At 35.0% G+C, this 14,232-nt stretch overlaps 1 protein-coding gene across 2 annotated transcripts in view; it reads left to right on the forward strand.

Moving 5' to 3' along the window:
* Nucleotides 1–14,232, forward strand: part of IMMP1L (inner mitochondrial membrane peptidase subunit 1) — a 76,234-nt gene that overhangs the window by 5,723 nt on the left and 56,279 nt on the right. For both annotated transcript variants that reach the window (XM_047776083.1, XM_047776084.1), the window contains exon 2: nucleotides 12,025–12,138. The gene's annotated coding sequence lies outside the window, so the exon portion shown is untranslated. The remainder of the gene's footprint in view (nucleotides 1–12,024; nucleotides 12,139–14,232) is intronic.

A 14,232-nucleotide genomic window follows, 5' to 3' on the forward strand; every position in this document is an offset into this window, starting at 1 on the left:
GTGTGGAACATCCAGACAATGGAATATTATTCAGCACTAAAATCTGACAGGCTATCAAGCCATTAAAAAACCTGAGGAGGGAGTTCCTATTGTGGCATAGCAGAAATGAATCTGAGTAGTATCCATGACGATGCAGGTTCAAACTCTGGCCTTGCTCAGTGGGTCAGGGATCTGGCATTGCCATGAGCTGTGGTGTAGGTCACAGATGCAGCTTGGATCCAGTGTTGCTGTTGTGTTGGCCAGCAGCCGTACTCTGATTGGACCCCTAGCCTGGATACTTCCATATGTCTCAGGTGCAGCCCTAAAAAGCAAAAATAAATAAATAAATAAACCCTCCAGAACATGAGGAAACCTGAAATACAAATTAAGTGGAAAAGGCCTGTTTGAAAAAGTTACCTACTGATTACAGCTACCTGACATTCTGGAAAAGGCAGAACTATGGAGACAAAAAAGATGAGTAGTTGCAGAGAGAGAGATGTATAGACAGAACACAGGATTTTTAGGGCAGTGAACATATTCTGTGTGATGTAATGATGGGATATATACATTATGCTTTTGTCCAAACCTGTAGAATGTAGAGCCCCCAAGATGAACTCTGAGGTAAACTGGACTTTGGGTGATTATATATCAGTGTTGCTTCATTCTTGGTTTAAAAAAAAGTACCATTCTGGTAAGTGATGTCAATAATGAGGAAAGCTAAATATCTATGTTTTCAGGAGTATATGGGAATTTTATCTTCCTCTTAATTTTATTGCAACCCTAAAATTAATTCCCCCTTCAAATAAACATGTCCAAAATACAGTGAAATCAGCTATATAAAATCTCAGCATGAGAGTTTCATAAGCAATGTGTATATCACCCTAGTGGCCCAATAGTGGGAACATTTCCACAAAGATATTTTGAGAATTGTACAGGTACAATTGAAAGATTCCAGAGACCTATTTAAGGTACACTCTAAAACATAGTAGTCATGGTAAGCACCTAGCACTCTGTAACAGAAGTGAGTACCCCTTTGGTTTGCCTTTTAATGGTTTTTCTGGGACCTAGGGTACATATTACTATTGTGTCTCTGCAAACAAATCATGTAACAGATATTGTGAGGCTTATTTTGAGGCCTGTTGATATTCTGGCAGTGTAATTGAATTCATGAATGCTGGGGTCATGCCTGCATAAGAATTTTTGGACCCCATGAAATCCCTTTTTGCTTCCTGCCAATATACTCATAAAGGGAAAGCACAGTCCTGAGTTAAAGCATCACAGATTTGTTTTGCCTATTTTTGTACTTCATATAAATGAACCCATACACCATTTACTCTTGTGTTTTGCTCACCAGTATATTTGTGAAATGTTTGTTATTAACATGTATAATTGTGGATTATTTATTGCTGTATAGTAGGTAAGTATTGCTATATAGCATTGTGTAAATGTTTCACAATTCATTATCTATTCTGCTGTTGAAAGGGATTTGGCTAGGTTACTATTTGTGGCCCAACATTTTTCTAACATGGTTGTACCACTTTATATTCTTATTGGGAATGTTTGAGAATTTTGGTTGCTTCTCATCCTTACCAACATTTAATGTTGTCTTTCTTTTCATTTTAGCCATGCTGGGAGGGTTGTAGTATAAAATTTTCAATTGGATTTGAACTGATGAAGTTGAATGACCCGTTCTTATGTTTATTGGCCATTTGGATAACCTCTTCTAAGAATCTATTCATGTCTTTGCCTATTTTTAAACAATTGCATTGTTCATCTTTCAATCTAGATTTGTAGGGTTTTCTTTTATATTTTGGGTAAGATTTCAGTTTCAAATAAATGTATTACAAGTATATTCTCTTTGTAATATATTTTTACATATTTTTTTAGTCAGAATGTATTGTAAAGGATTTTTCATATTCTTGATTTTAGTCAGAATGTATTCTAAAAGATTAGTTTTTCTCCTTATGGCTAGCACTTTATGGCTAGGTTTGCCTGTTCTGAGAGTTCGAAGATGATTTCAATATTTTCATCTAAAAGCACTGCTGTTTACTTTTAAACACTTGAATATGTATTCTGGTGGAATTGATTTTTTCGTCTTTGGTGTGAGGCAGGGCTGAAGGTGTGTTTGTTTTTCCTACAGAAATATCCTGTTGACCTAGCACTATTTATTGAAAAGATAATTCATTCCCTGCCATACTGAACCACTTTTTTTTTTTGATAAAGTACACATAATTGATAGATTTTTCTGGACTTACCATTCCATTGGTTAGTGTGTGATTCTTCAGGTTCTCCAGAAGGATCGCTTCTTTTTGCTCTGGACATATGTCCAGGAGTGAAATTGCTGGGTTATATGATAGTTCAATATTTAGTTTTCGAAGGAACCTCCATACTGTTATCCACAGTGGTTGCTCCAGTTTACAACAATGTAGGAGGGTTCCCTTTTTCTCTACACCCTCACTAACATTTTTCATTTGCAGACTTTTTGATGGTGGCCATTCTGACCAGTGTGAAATGATAACTCATTGTAATTTTGATTTTTATTTCTCTAATGATTCGTGATTTGAGCATTTTTTCATGTGCTTTTTGGCCATCTGTCTGTCTTCCTTGGAGAAATGCCTATTAAGATCTTCTACCCATTTTTTGATTGGGTAGTTTGTGGTTTTTTTTTTTTTGATATAAAGCTCCATGAGATATTCGTATATTTTGGAGATTTGTCCCTTGTCAGTTGCTTTGTTTGTGAAGATTTTTTTCCCATTCTGTGTGTTGTCTTTTTATTTTTTAATGGTTTTCTTTGCTGTGCAAAAGCATTTAAGTAGGTCCCATTTGTTTATTTTTGTTTTATTTTCATTACTCTAGGAGGTGGATCAAAAAAGATAATTGCTATGATTTATGTCAGAGTATGCTGCCAATCATTTCCTCTAGGAGTTTTATAATAACTGGCCTTATATTTACATCTTTAATCCATTTTTAGTTTATTTTTGTGTATGGTGTTAGAGAATGCTCTAATTTCATTGTTTTACATGTAGCTCTGCAGTTTTCCTAATGCCACTTATTGAAGGGTCTGTATTTTCTTCTCTGTATATTCTTGCCTCCTTTTTCATAGATTAAGCTACCATAGGTGCATGGATTTATCTCTGGGCTTTCTCTCCAGTCTTACTGATCTATATTTCTGTTTTTGTGCTGGTACCATACTGATTTGATGACTGTAGCTTTGTGGTATAGTCCGAAATCAGGGTGCTTGTTTCCTCCAGCTCCATTTTTCTTTCTCAAGTTTGCTTTGGCTATTTGGGTTCTTTTGTGATTCCATACAAATTAAAAAATTTTTTGTCCTAGTTCTATGAAGAATGTCATTGGTAATTTGATAGGGATTGCATTGAATCTGTAGATTGCCTTGGGCAGTATAGTCATTTTGACAACATTGTTTCTTCCAATCCAAGAGCATGGTATATCTTTCTGTTTGTGTTGTAGTTGATTTCTTTCATCAGCATCTTATAATTTCCAGAGTACAGGACTTTTGACCTTTAGGTAGGTTTATTTTATTCTTTTTGGTATGATGGTAAGTGGTATTGTTTCCTTAATTTTTCTTTCTGATCTTTCATTGTTAGTGTATAGGAATGCAGGAGATTTCTGTATATTAATTTTGTATCCTACAGTTTTAGTAGTTTCATTGGTGAGCTTTAATAGTTTTATAGAAAAAAAATAGTTTTCTGGTAGCATCTTTAGGATTTTCTGTGTATAGTGTCTTCTCATTTGCAACCAGTGACAGTTTTTACTTCTTTTTTTCCAGTCTGGATTCCCTTTATTTCAGTTTTATGTGTTTATTTATTTATTTTTTTTTGGCCACCCCATGGCATATGAGTTCCTGGGTCAGGTATTGAATCTGATCTAGAGTTGTGACTTATGCCACAGCTGCAGCAATGCTGGATCCTTAACTTACTGTGCTGGGTCAGGGATCAAATTTGCATCCCTGCCACTGTAGAGACACTGTCAATCCTACTGCACCACAGCGGAAACTCCATGGATTCCCTTTATTTCATCTTCTCTGATTACTGTGGCTGTTCTGTTTCTCATGATGGGCCTTCTTTTTCATTCCTGTGATTTCCTTAAATGCTGGTGATCCCTGATTGTTCATTCGTATTGATATATGACCAGTTGAATAATACACATAGGTAACTGGAGTGGGTTTTTTTTTCTTTCGTTTCTCTAGCAAATCTTTATCCTAAATGGAAAGAATACTCATAAGGAGGTCCTTGTGGTTAGGTAGGACTGTATATGTATTTTTTCTTTTTTATGGCTGCACCTGTGGCATATGGAAGTTTCCCAGCCAGGGCTCAAATTGGAGCTCCAACTGCAGACCTACACTGCAGCCACAGCAATGCCCAATGCAGATCACATCTTTGACCTATGCCGCATCTGGCAACACCAGATCCTTAACCCATTGAGCAAGGCCAGGGAGCAAATCTACATCCTCACAGAGACTACATTGGGTTCTTAACCTGCTGAGCCACAGTGGGAAGTCCAGGACTTATTATTTTTATCGAAGTATGTTGATTTACAGTATTAGTTTCAGGGGTACAATACACTGATTCATTATTTTTATAGATTATACTCCCTTTAAAGTTATAAAATATTGGCTACATTCCCTGTGTTGTACAATATATCCTTGTAATTTCTTTATACGTAGTAGTTTGTAACTCTTAATCTCCTACCCCTGTTTTGCCATCCCCCATTCTCTCTCCCCACTGGTAACCACTTGTTTATTCTCTGTATCTGTGAATCTTTTTCTGTTTTGTTGTAGTCATTCATTTGTATTATTTTTTAGATTTCACATGTAAGTGATAACATACAGTATTTGTCTTTCTCTGACTTATTTCATTAAGCAAGATACACTCTAGATCCATCCATGTTGTTGCAAATGGCAAATTTTCATTTTTATGGCTAGTAATATTCCATTTTATATGTAAATACCACATCTTCATTTTCCATTCATCTGTCAGTGGACACTTAAGTTGCTTTTATATCTTGTCTATTATGAATAATGTTTCTGTGAACACTGGGCTGCATGTATCTTTTCAAATTGTGTGTTTTTGTTTTCTTTGGTTGTGTACCCATGAGTGGAATTGCTGGGTCATGTAGTTTTATTTCTAGTTTCCTTGAGGCATCTCCATATATTGTTTTCCATAGTGGCTGTACCAATTTGCTTTCCCACTAACAGTGTACTCGCGTTCCCTTTTCTTGGACTCCTCATCAAAGTTTGTTATTTGTGGTCTTTTTCATGATAGCCTGACAGTTGTGAGATAGTAGCTCATTGTGTTTTTTATTGACAGTTTTGTGATTAATGATGTTGAACATATTTTCATGTGTCTCTTAGCCATCTTTATATCTTTTGAAAAATGTCTATTCAGATCTTCTGTCCATTTTTAAATTGAGTTGCTTGGGTTTTCTTGATGCTGAGTTATATGAACTATTTATATATTTTGGATATTAACCCTTTATTAGTTATATCATTTGCAAATATTTCATCCATTTCAGTAGGTTGTCTTCTTGTTTTGTTAACGGTTTTCTTTGCTGTGCAAAAGCTTTTAAGTTTAATTAGGTCCAATTTATTTTTGCTGTTTAGGAGATAGATTTAAAAAATATTGCTATAGTCTCTGTCGAAGTGCGTTCTGCCCATTTTTTTCTAAAGTTTTATGGTTTCTGGTCTTACATTTAAGTCTCTAATCTATTTTGAGTTTACTTTTGTATTTGGTCTTAGAGAATTTCTAATTTCATTCTTTTAGATGAAGCTGTCCAGTTTCCCCAGCACCGTTTATCGAAGAGATTGTTTTTCTTCATTGTATATTTTTGCCTCTTTTGTCATTGTTTAATTGACTCTAAGTGCTTGGGTTTATTTCTGTGCTCTCTTCTGTTCCAGCCATTTAAAAGTATAGAAACCAGTCTTGGCCTGTAGTGTATACAAAAGCAAATGGTAGCCTGGAAAGATTTGTGAACCGTAGTTTGGAAGCCCTGTGGTAGATGGTTGCACTCTCTGCCCTATTCTGCCTATCACTGTTAATTTTATCTTTTAGAAAATTTTCAGAATCTCTAGTATGTTGATGCTTTTTACTCCCTTTTAATGGCCTTTCATTCTTCTCGGGTCAGCCTTTCATTCTACTCAGGCATTCAGTGGGTTGGAGGAGGTCTCCTCACCTTAGTGAAGGCAGTGTGTTTTACTTAGTCTGAGGATCCGTATGTTAATCTCATCCAAATACCCCCTCATAAGAACCCCAGAGTAATGTGGGGTTCTTATGAGGGGGTCATGGCCCAGTCAAGTTGACACATAAAGTCAAGCATCAGTGTCACACAGCTGGTAAATGGTAGAGCTAGGATTCACAACAGAGATGAGCTGTCTGATAACAAAATAAAAGCTCTTATTTACTATTTGTATCTGGACCCCAACTCAGCATTAATATCCTCTTAAAGACAGACTTTTATCTAGGCACTTTTTGGATATTCACACAATAAAGGAGGTATATATGCCTTACTAAAGTGAGTAAATTCAGGGTGACCAGGATGATTAGAGAATGTGTTATGAAACAAAGGATAAAAAAGTGGGGTGTATTTAACATATAAGTGAATGATTCTGAGTTTCATAAGACCTGTCTTATGAAAGAGAAATTAGATCCCTTTCTTTCTCTAGAGCATAAATTTCAAATTCAACTCACATTAAAGAAGTCTTTAATCAGTTTTCCAGCACTAAAACAAGATTTTAATAATTTTAAAATATTTGCTTTTAAAAATCTTTAAAATTTTAATGACATGTTTTTACTTTTTATGTTTTTTCATTTCCCAAAATGAAAGGTTGAAAAAAAGTTAAAGACTATTATGTATTATAATTTTATCATTCTTCAGAATGAAACACTTGAAATTAATTTTGTAGTCTGTTTGGTATCCTAAGGTTAAATTGAAAAAAAAAAAGTTGTTTCCTTTTTACATTAGCATTTCCTAAATGAACTCATATGGAATTAATTAATTACTGTCATATGTGATGATCATTTTCTCTCCCTGAGAATTGGGATATGTTCTTTTTAGAGTTTATCAGTAGCCCCATCTTAATTCCCTAATTAAAATAGTTATGTCAACTTTTCTCAGCTGGCTCAAAGTCTTGGGCCCTTTTTTCATAGGAAAAATCTTTTTGTGATGAAAATATTCATAACAAAATATTATTGTGATCATTTTAAAGTATAATTCAATGGCATTAGGTATATTTATAGTTTATAAACATTTCCACTATTTCCAGAACTTTTTCATGGTGCCGAATAGCAATGCTTTACCCATTGAGCAGTAACTTCCCATTCTTCCATCATCTAGCCTCTAGTTCTACTTCTTATCTCAATGAATTTGCCCATTTAGTTACTTCACATAAGTGGAATCATGTAATATTTGTTCCTTGTTAGCATTTGCATAATGTTTCTCATTTAGCATAGTGTTTTTCAAAGTTCATCCAATCTTTTATCATATATCATAACTTTATTCCTTTTTATGGCTGAAAAATATTCACTTGTATGTGTATAGCACATTTTGTTTGTTCATACATCTGTTGATAAACATTTGTCTTGTTTCCATCTTTTTGCCTGTTGTGGAATGCTGTAATGAACATTGGAGTGCAAATATCTGTTAGAGTCCCTGCTTTCAGTCCCTTTAAGTATATGCCCAGGAGTGGAATTGCCAGATCATATGGAAATTCTGTTTAACTTTTGAGGAACTGCCAAAGTGTTTTCCACAGTGGCTTAACCATTTTGCATTCCCATGAACAGTGCACAGAGGTTCCACTTTCTCCACATCTGCAGTAGCTTTTGTTATGTATTTATTTTTACTTTATATTGGAGTATAGTTGATTTACATTGTTGTGTTAGCTTCGGGTATACAGCAGAGTGATTCCATTTTACATATACATATATCTATTTTTCAGATTCTTTTCCCATATAAGTTATTATAAAATATTGAGTAGAGTTTCCTTGCTATATAGTAGGTCCTTGTTGAATAACTATTTTATATATAGTAGGATGTTAATCCCAAACTCCTAATTTATGCCCCACCCCCCCCGGCCACCTTTCCCCTTTGGTAACCATAAGTTTGTTTTGTCTTGTCTTGTCTTTTATTGATTGATTGATTGATTGATTGATTGTCTTTTCTAGGGCTGCACCTGAGGCATATGGAAGTTCCCAGGCTAGGGGTCTAATCGGACCTGTACCTCCCGGTCTATGCCACAGCCATAGCAACACCAGATCTGAGCTGCGTTTGCAACCTACACCACAGCTCACGGCAATGCCAGATCCTTAACCCACTGAGCAAGGCCAGGGATCGAACCTGAAACCTCATGGTTCCTAGTCCGATTCGTTAACCACTGAGCCACGACGGGAACTCCACCATAAGTTTGTTTTCTAACTCTGTTATTATGTTTCTGTTTTGTAAATAAGTTCATTTATGCCGTTTTTAGATTCAACATATAAGTGTTATCATATGGTATTCATCTTTGTCTGATTCATCTTACTTTACTTAGGATGATTTACTGCAAATGGCACTATTTCATTCTTTTTGTGGCTAATATTCTGTTGTGTGTGTGTAATATTCTGATGTGTGACATATATATATGTCATTATAATGATTTTGAAGTAATATCTCTCTCTAGTTTTTATTTGCATTTCCCAAATGATTTGTGATGTTAACATATTTTATAGTCTAAATAGGCCGAGAATTTTCTAGATCATCTGGCGCTGATTTCTTTTTGCTTAACGTAACAGTTCTTTCCTCATTTTATCTCCTTTCACGTTTTACTGTAAGCAGCAAGGAGAAACCAATACATGCCTTCTACAGTTTGCCTGGAAATCTCAGCTAAACATCTAGGTTCCTCCTTTCTAAGTTCTACTTTTCACTGAGCAGTAGAACACATTTTAGTTTTGCTACTTTGGAACAAAGATTGCCTTCTTTTTAGTGTTCAGTAACATATCTCTCATTCCCTTCTTGAGGCTTCACCAGAAGCTCCTTTAAGGTTCATGCTTCTACAACTTTATGTTCCTGACAAGAAAATGTATCTGCTTAAAATGATAAAAGTTTTCTCTGCCATCCTGTTCACTTCCTTCTGAGCATTCACCAGAATCTCCTCTTGACATCTTTCTGCCATCAGTCTTTTTTTTTTTTTTTTGTCTTTTTAGGGCCTCGACCAAGGCCTATGGAAGTTCCCAGGCTAGGGGTTGAATTGGAGCTACAGCTGCCGGCCTATACCACAGCCACAGCAATGTGGCATTTGAGCCACGTCTGCAACCTACAGCAAAGCTCAGGGCAACATGGGATCCTTAACCCACTCAGCAAGGCCAGGGATCCAACCAGTGTCCTCATGAATACTAGTCATGTTTATTACTGCTGAGCCACCATGGGAACTACTGTTTCTGCCATCAGTCTTTTAAAGGCAATATACTAATAATCTCTTCGGTCTTTAAAAAAAAAAATGAATTATTTGTTACAGCAACACCCCACTTCTTGATATCAAAATCTGTTATTAATTTCCTTGGAATTCATAACAAATTATCACAAATTCAGTGGCTTAAAACAACAAAAATTTACTTTTTCACAGTTTTATGGGCAAGAAGTGTAAAATTATGGTGTCAGGAGGGTCATGTTTCTTCCAACAGCTCTAGGGGAGAATCCTTCCCTGCCTCCTCTAGCTTCTATTGGCCTCCTGTCATTCCTTGGCCTGTGATGGCATAACTCCAATCTCTGCCTCCATTTTCACTTTGTCTTTTACTCCTTATCTCTGTGTGTCCTCTTCTGTCTCCTGTGAGGACATTCTCATTGGATTTAGAGCCCACCCTAATCTAGTATGATCTTATTTTGATCCTGATCTTAGTTATACCTGCATAAACCCTGTATTCCAGTAAGGTCACATTCTGAGTTTCCAGGCGGACATGAATTTGGGGGAAAGGGAGTACACTACTCACCCTACTCTAGTCTCTTTTTTAGATAATTATATTATAAATGTGTTATATAAACTATTTATAATTTTATTTTTATTTATTTATTTATTTATTTTTGGTCTTTTTGCTATTTCTTGGGCCGCTCCCGCGGCATATGGAGATTCCCAGGCTAGGGGTCCAATCGGAGCTGTAGCCACTGCCTACACCAGAGCCACAGCAACACGGGATCCGAGCTGTGTCTGCAACCTACACCACAGCTCACGGCAACGCCGGATCCTTAACCCACTGAGCAAGGGCAGGGACCGAACCCGCAACCTCATGGTTCCCAGTCGGATTCGTGAACCACTGCGCCACGACGGGAACTCCTATTTATAATTTTTAAAACTTAAAAGATTTTGCATGATATTTAACGGTGAGGTTATTTTACCATTCAATAATACTGTTAATGTTCATTAACAGAGAGTGCTGAATAGGGAAATCACTTTTCTTTTCAGACTTTACTATGTATATATTAGATATAGGGGGCTATTTAATGTGTCTTCGCTTTTTAATGAGGCTATTGTACACATATGTGTACACATACACATGAATAATAGCAGTAAAGTTCTGTTAACTTGAAAAAGTTTTTTACTCAATATTTATTTACACCTATATAGTAAGATCCTAAATCACCTCTTTATTAGAATAATGGTGGTCTCAAATTGATTGGAAGGAGTATGTGATTAGATTCCCTTTGAGATTTTGGGAGGTGTTTTTAGATTGACTCCAAAAGGCGCGATTATTAAGATCAAGCACAGTGCCTATAAATGAGTGAGAGAGTGTGTTAAGCAGACTGCTGTTACAGGAGAAGAAAGATCCTCACTTTAAATGGTTCTGAGAGAAAAGGGGAAAAAATGGTAGGATCATAAAGAGAAGAGATTGAATAAGACAGAAGTTGAGGTTGCAAGAGAAACATGTTAGAAAAGAGAAGATAGTTTGGCAAAAATGAGTAAGTTTCAGAGAAGTGAAATATACAGAAGCCTAGGCAAGAAATAGGATGGGGACGACTTCAAGGAGAACAAAGAAATAATGATAAATACTGCTGTATATAGCTTAATGTTAAGGGGTGGGAGATTAACGTATCAGAGTTAATTTCAACTTCAGTCAAATTAATGATTATTAGAGAGTCACTGTAGCTTGATATACACTCAATTCAAGCTTCTTATGTCATTTTCTTAGAAAGTGGTAGGAACCATTTTACATATTCATTAAATTTTAAATAAACATTTATATGTTATTTATGATATATTGATATGTGGTATTATATATTAATACTACATAACCTAATTATATATATTTCAAAGTGAATATTCATATATTATCTCTTAATGGCAAAAATGTGTTTTTTTTGGTGTAGACATTGAAATGTATGTAAAAACATATAAAACAAAGTGTTTAATGTTTCAAATAAAATTGGCAATACATCATTTTTTTCCTTAGTCATGAGAACTGACATGGAGTTATTATCATTGAATATGAAGCAGGTTTTGACATCTAGGAGAATATCAAACATAATATATTTTGCCTTTGACATATTATGACTGGTCACGGGATTTTTCTACAATATCATATGCATTCTTCATATTTAGTGACTGTCTAATCAGTCTTAACACACTAGCATTACAGACTACTTGTCTACTGCCTTTTTATTCTTAAAATTAACTTCAGATAGTCATTCATGCTGACATGTAGAAATGAATGTTATGTTCTCTCTTACTTCCAGATTGTTTAGAAAAATTGGATATAGCAGAACTGTATATGGTTGGCTTATCAACTCCGTTGAGACCTTGACCACAGTTTTCTCTAGGTTGATTGATGTATTATGACACCACTTACTTTATTCTTCTACTTAAAATTTCTGGTAGATAAAGGACTTTAGTATTCTGCTTTTTTAATCATTTTATCCAAAGTGTTATTGAATATCTGAGTTCAGAATCCCATTGATCCGCTAAGAAAAATATTACTAACCAAGAGACATTTAGTCATATACCAATTCAACTAAATATGGCTGAAAGAAGCCTTTGCCTAATATAATTTTGATTTCCTACTTTAGGAATCCTGAAACCATGGATCACCTATATATGCTTTGAGACGTGCTTTAGATTTTTTTTTTCTGGAAGCCCTGAAGCTACCCTAAAAATTGAATGTATTGTTGCACAGACCTATGGTAAGTGGGTTTTTTCCTTCCTTTTTCTTCTGTCGGTTTCATGTTTGAGTTAAGTCTTATGAATGTTGTAATGCTGCTCCCTGCTGGACATAGGATAATTTTTGAAAGTTGGCACTTAATAGATGGGCAAATAACTACTTAGCTGGACCTGCTAGGGAGGGGAATCCTTGACTACATTCAGCAAAAAACAACAGTATACAGCAAAAGCAACTGTGTTTTCATTTGGGTGATACCATTGCCATGGTGTTGATATCTGGAGCCTGTTGAAAGTGCTGATAGTCTTATTTCTAAATTTTGTTGTTTGTTTCCTGTTTAGTGGTGTCTAAAAGTTAAATATAACAAACATACATTTAAGGGTAAGTGTAGGTGATGGAATTTTTAGGATTTCCTTGATTATATTGCATGTAGGTATGCTAGGAATTTGTCAGTTGTTTGTTATTATTATCATCATCATCATCATCATCATCATCTCTTTTGTAATACTAAAATTCCCTGTAGGTTTTTTTCCCCCCCAAGGGAAATATTTAAAACAGCTCCAGTATAATTTAATTTATACTCTGTTAAGGGAGAGATGGATTGGAAATTTGGGATTGGCATATACACACAATCATATATGAAATGGATGGTTAGTGGAGACCTGCCATAAAGCACAGGGAACTCTACTCAATATTCTGTGATAACCTATGTGGGAAAAGAATTGGAAAAAAGAAATGGATAAGTGCATATGTGTAACTAAATCACTTTGCTCTTTAGCAGAAATTAAAACATGGTAAATCAACTTTACTTCAGTAAAATTTTGAAAAATGGAAAAAAAGTCACTGTTATATCTATTTTGAATTGAGAAGCCCTACATAACATTCTATACAATGGACTTTAAATGTAACTTGTTTTATATATCCATCGTGTAATCTAACTATTATGTTTACTAGTACATACAGTGAACCATTCTTATACAGAGTGACATTGGGTTGGATCTCAAATATTATATCTGTGTCTGTCCTATCATGTATCCTCATACTGAATGCAAACAGGGTGCTCCTAAAATTGTTTTAAAAGCAGTTTTAACAGTTGTGAGAGTTAAAAGTATTTTTCTTCCTATTTTTGAGCTAGGATGTTATGTATGTATTTTTTGGAGTGCAGCCTATGTAAAATTACAGTCTTGATATAGTGTAGATTTTTTTGAAAGTAAGCATACATTTTCTAGAAAAGATGATAAAATGTTAGGTACAACATTGAGCTAAGCAAAGATTTAACAGGATAACCTGTCTTATACTCCTTAATGGCCTACATTTTTTTGTGGGCATTGGGAAAGCCTGTGACTTCTGATCTTAATTAGGATTGTGGAGAATTAGATATATTATCTTATTTCTTTATTATTAAAATATTGCAATAAAAATTAGAAATGTAGGCGAAGAAAATATACTTTGTTAGAAAAAAAGAGGAGTCCTTTTTTCCTTCTTTATAAGAATATATTATTTCTGAAAGTATGTAATTTTTTTTCTTTTTAGGGCCACACCTGTGGCATATGGAGTTCCCAGGCTAGGGATCGAATTGGAGCTGTAGCTGCCAGCCCACGTTACAGCCACGTCAATGCCAGATCCAAGCCACATCTGTGACCTACACTGCAGCTTCTGGCAACATCAGATTCTTAACCCACTGAGCGAGGCCCGTGACCACACCCACATCCTTACAGATACTTGTCGGCTTTGTAACCCACTGAGCCACAATGGGAACTCCTGAAAGTATATAGTTTTAAACTTTTTTATTATAAAATATTATACCATATGGAAACGTAAATGTGTAGTAAAATGAATAAGTATAAAGCAAACATTCAATAACCATAGATCATCACTGACATCCTAGAAACCTTTGATATTATCTTCCTTTTCTTTATTTATGTAATTCTCTGTATAATTTCATCACTTTTCTATGTATTCCTCAGCAATATGTTCACTTTTTGCCTCTTTTTAATCTTTATGGAATCATATATATTCTTTTTCTGGTAAAAACTTTTATGTTTTTGTTGGAAATGTTTTTGTTATTTTTAGGGGGAGGTGTATGAAGAAATAGAGATTTCAAGGTAAAGTCAGAGAG

The sequence above is a fragment of the Phacochoerus africanus genome, chromosome 4 (assembly GCF_016906955.1).
Source record: "Phacochoerus africanus isolate WHEZ1 chromosome 4, ROS_Pafr_v1, whole genome shotgun sequence".
NCBI lineage: Eukaryota > Metazoa > Chordata > Mammalia > Artiodactyla > Suidae > Phacochoerus > Phacochoerus africanus.